This window comes from Sinocyclocheilus rhinocerous, unplaced genomic scaffold (genome assembly GCF_001515625.1).
Source record: "Sinocyclocheilus rhinocerous isolate Xijiao unplaced genomic scaffold, SAMN03320098_v1.1 scaffold106, whole genome shotgun sequence".
NCBI classification, from domain to species: Eukaryota; Metazoa; Chordata; class Actinopteri; order Cypriniformes; family Cyprinidae; genus Sinocyclocheilus; species Sinocyclocheilus rhinocerous.
This window is the reverse complement of record NW_015633181.1, coordinates 1618427-1623618: the sequence shown is the minus strand read 5'-3', so window position 1 is coordinate 1623618 and position 5192 is coordinate 1618427. Positions and strand designations below refer to the sequence as shown.

At 34.8% G+C, this 5192-nt stretch overlaps 1 pseudogene; it reads right to left on the bottom strand.

Moving 5' to 3' along the window:
- Positions 1-2399, bottom strand: part of LOC107743465 (collagenase 3-like) — a 5009-nt pseudogene extending 2610 nt beyond the window's left edge.
- Positions 2400-5192: the final 2793 nt, after the last annotated feature.

Below are 5192 nucleotides of genomic sequence, written 5' to 3'. Positions count from 1 at the left end.
TGTGTATATATATATATATATATATATATATATATATACACAGACACACACACATACGTGTTGTGTGTTTAGCTTTAGTTTCTGCAAATAATGTTTAAAATGTCACTTATTTTCTAGTATTAAAACATTTATATTAAATACACACACGTACCTACATACACATTAACTGTGGTAACTATTTTTAAATTACGGTTAAACTCCCTGAAAATACACACGCACATGCAATGCAATACAATATGACTATTACTCATATCCATAATTTTAAAGGTCAGCTTTTCTTCCCAGACCTTTGTTATTGAAGGAAATGACGACGTCAGCATCACTCCTTCTCTTTCTGTGGAATTTCAAGGACACTGCTTGAGCGCAAAGTTTCCATGCCTGTCTGAATGCTGTCCTGACCTGTGCAGCTGTCAACTTTGAGCTAAATCTGGAGATTCTGAGCACAGAGAGATGAAAATGTGGATCAGACAAAAAAGTTTTGCATCTCCCTCAGTTTGCCTTGAACTGGTCGGGCTCTCCTGCATGCCTCTGTCGGCCAGTTACAGGCTTATAGTTGTAGAATTTTTCCAGGTAAACCTGTTTCATCCAAACCCATTTCAGTGAACAGACAAAGAACACTGCGATCATTGCATAAAATCCAAGACAACAAATTCCAAGTGAACAAATGAATCTTTGAGTAAATGAAAATTATAAGGATAATTAGGACAATACACTGATTCGAAACTCTAGTCTGTAGGCTACTATGAAGTATTTCTACTCTGTTACGTAAAATGGTGTGTCCCACATGAAAAAATACTGTAGTATACTTGGTAAACTGTAGTAAATTGTCGTACAGTATATTGTTTTATTTACTGCACTTTGTTAATGTATACTACAGCATACTGCAGTCTTAAAGGTATAGGATGGTGTTTTGGTTAGAAGCGATAGTTTGAAGTTAAAACGGCAAGATGCATAGTTTCTTACAAACACACAGTTTTTAACTTCACAAGACGTTAATTGATGGACTGGAGTGGTTTGGATTACTTGTGGATTATTGTGATGTTTTTATCAGCTGGTTGGACTCTCATTCTGACGGCATCCATTCACTACAGAGGATCCACTGGTGAGCAAGTGATGTAATGCTAAATTTCTCCATATCCAAATGAAGAAACAAACCGATCTTCCTCAGGGTGAGTACATTTTCAGCAAATTTTCATTTTTGGGTGAACTATTCCTTTAAATATAGTGAATTTCTAAACTGTAGATTGTTGTATACTATGTTATAGTTTTATTACATTTTCTATTGTTAATTTAATATAAAATACTATAGTACTTTTTTGATAAAACAACATTTTTGAACTAGTTTGACTATATTAGGGTAAATTTACTATGGAAAAAATTACTATAGATTACTAGTCTGGTCATGATGCTTAAGGGCACATCACTGTCATAGGTTCATTGCTTTGGCTAAGATACATTTGGCTCTTATGGATTCTTAAAATTAAGCTGTTTGAATGACGTAATATCACTCACAATAGACACAAATCTATTGCCCAGAGGGCTGTTTACTATTATCATTTCAAGAATCCCCCACAGAAAGGGGAAAAACACATACACAGCTGCTGCTATTAATTTATGCTGAGAAAACATACCCCTCAGCCAAACTAAATGTATAGACTCGACAACAATTTTAAGACGAGCACAGAAAACGCTGGTAGCCTGCCCATGCTAACAGCTGTGCGCTTTATTGCTACATCAGTGTATTTTGAATCATGCCCTTTGTGCAATTATTCACACCCATAAAGAGTCACCATCACCATACCAATGCGTTTACGTAAATCACCACCTCAGAATTTTCACACACAGTGAACAGCTGTTACAGCTATTTACGTAGACCTGAATAGTGGAAGTTACCAGTGTCTACACACTATAGTGACTTCCCTAAGTGTGTAAGGATGCTGTGGTTAAGCACGAAGAAGTCACAAATAACTTGTTTTGAAACATCATGTGACATCATATACAGCTTCCTGCATATATACAGTATGTATATGTATATAGTACACACGTTTTTCTGACCAAAGCAACCCATATTACATATATATCAACATTTGATTTCATGTATGCAAAAACATAATAAAAATAATAATAATAATAATACAAAAGTGACAAGTCATTTAGATTCTTTCATCCAAAGCTAACTTGAAGGAGAGACCTGCAACCACCCATAACACCCTAGTATCCGCATAGCAATGCTGGCAACCGCTCAAGAGTTTTTTTGAATATTTGAATATCTTGAAGATCTATTCATGGTTTATAATTAACTCTGCAAACTCCAGGTCAGCAGGCAGGCGGCAGCAGCAGGAGGCGCACAGAACAGCAGGCTGCAGCAGTGTGAACAGGCCCAGCCAGAGATTCCCCATGTCTGCTGTGAACTCAACTCTCTCACAGAAGGGTTTATCCTCACATCCACATGTAACAGACCACCTGATTTAAATGCGCGCTCAAGTCAAAACAAGCAGCACACTGTGGTTTTTATTTATTATATTTTTACAGTACATGAATTATCCAAACGTCTAAGCCAAAACGTGCATCTAAAGCTTCGGCCCTGTGGTGTTGTGGGGTACAGTGGGAGTTTTTTTGTTTTGTTTTGTTTAATGTAGTTGTTAGAAGCACGAAGCACACAATGAGGAATCTCTCAACACACTGTCTGCGGGAATGTGACTGTCATCGTAAAAACCTTACAGGCATTTGACTTTTTCAATTAGTGGACCTGTTTCATTAAAACACATTATCAGAATTAAATATGAAAACATTCAAGTTTATACCATAAATCAGTGCGATAAAAGCAGATATTATGTCTGTAAATAGGGAAGAGGTTTAAGGTTCATGATCAATTGCATTTCCTTACTATACTTATTACTTTTTGGAGAATTTGTACTTACCTGAATAGTTTAACTTATTCACAATTACATTTTTAGAATATAAAGCATGCCATTACTCCTTAAAATTGTTACTTCTGGTCATAATGACTTAATTATATCTGATTATTTAAAAAGTTAAGACATTGAGAAAATTGCCATTTCAGTCAACTTCTAAAACAAACAAAAAATAAGTTTTCAGTTAAATACTTGCATGCAATTAAATTAGTAAATATTTTAGTCATTAAAACTATATTTTGGGTACAGTTTTGATACAGTGTCCATAAAGTGTCCATATTAACGTGTGTGTGTGTGTGTGTGTGTGTGTGTGTGGGCAGAAATAGCCATTAATCAGTCAGATGAATAAACTTTCAAAACCCAACACATTGTTTTATAGATCTTTGTTTTATTTCAGTCCTCATTATGGTCTCTAAATGGACTTTTGACTGACAAGCCTGTCTCAGACTCCAGAAACTCAACATGCTTTTTTTTGCTTTGATTCAAATACAGTGATTCCTGTTTAACTACATAAAAAAAATATATATATAAATAATGCCACCTCTGTGCCCCTTTAAAGAAATGTTTGGGGTTATAAATAAAAAATACATTTTGTTAAAACAGAAATAAAATAGTTCTGACTTGTCTCATAGTTTGTAAAAACAATCAAATCACTTTTACAATTACATTTGGCTCATTGCTCGATTTCCAATGTAAGTGAATTTCTGAATACATTTTTTTGTTTGTATATGTTTTCCTGTTTGTGATCTGTGCTTTTGCAGTGTAAAGATGTTGCTTGACACTGTTGAATTTGGCCTGTAAATCTGATTTTGGAGTAGGAAATTGCTTATTCAGATGACTCAGACATTATATCTGACCAAATGATCTAGTTAACAGTCATAAAAGCCTGGTAGTGCGGATGTAGTCATAGAGCCAAGCTCACACGGCATCTACAGCAGCAGAACTCCTGTAAACCACAAAGTTCTGCATGTCGCCATTGCGTGCATATTATCATACTCTCATTTCACCATAATCTGTTATGCAGAATTCTGCAGTTTCCCCCCCAAACATCAGCACAGTCATGGTTTATCAGAGCTGTTTATCAGAAGTGTTCTAGATTACGCAGGTATTACAGAATAAATTAAACACATATGCTTTCTGCCCGTCACTGATTGTCTAATCTCAGCAAAAATATTGAAAACAGCTCATTTAAATTAGGTTGTCACCACATCCTTTGGCCACAGAATCTGGCACCACCTCTACATCTGCTATTATCAGTCCTATCACTAGTGTTAGTAACACATAAAGCTGTTGGTTCAGGGTGTAGTCAGGGAATTTTTGTATTTACAACATGCCTTTTTCCCAATAGAGATCATTCTTGTTAAATAAACACAGATAAGGGCATGTAAAGATGTATTGTAGTGTGTGTGCATATTTCCGTCTCAATTTAGAGATTGACTGGTTCTGATTCTGGTTTTTACTCTATTTATTAGAATTCGCAATATGGGTTGTTTTTATTTTTTGTTACATTTTAAGCAATGTTATGAGATTGCTCGGGCATTCTGAGTATAGTTTTTATCATGTTCAAATACTCCACCATCACTTAGATGTTCATCAACTAGAATTCATAATGTAAGTTATTCTTTTATGTAATTGATTATTATTTGTAATTTATTTTGTTACATTTTAAGCATTGCTATGATGGTTGCTAAGGTGTTCGGAGTGGTTTTTAGCATGTGTTCTAATATTTAACTTTAAATATAAGTAATAGTAACATCAAGCGCCACTACAGCCCATATTATTCACACTTTTAAAAAAAATAAACAAAAAATGAAAAGATAAATACATTTTGCCCTCCTAGCAGCTTTTCCCCCCACAGTTTGTGAAAACAATGTAAAACAATGACTCACTGAAGCTGTGAGGGTGTGTTATCAATTTTTGGTTGCAGTGAAAAGCACATGATGCCCAAAATGCAAACACAGCCGTTTCTCTTACATTCACCCTTTCATTCATCACATTTAAAAATACAATCTTTGATACAGACAATAGTTCATTATGTTAAATAGGTTTAACATCTGACATTGACTGGCCATATTAGGTTATGATCAGAGTTCATTCAGCCTAAATGATTCATCATTGATCAGTCTCAGGCCAGCTGAGATAAATCTGTATTAAAAGCCAATTAAACACAGATTTACCCAGTTTACCCTATTCTGATGTGGGTAATCGATAGATAACATGACGAACAACACAATAAATGTGAATATAGGCTACTGCATGGAAAATGTATATGTAACT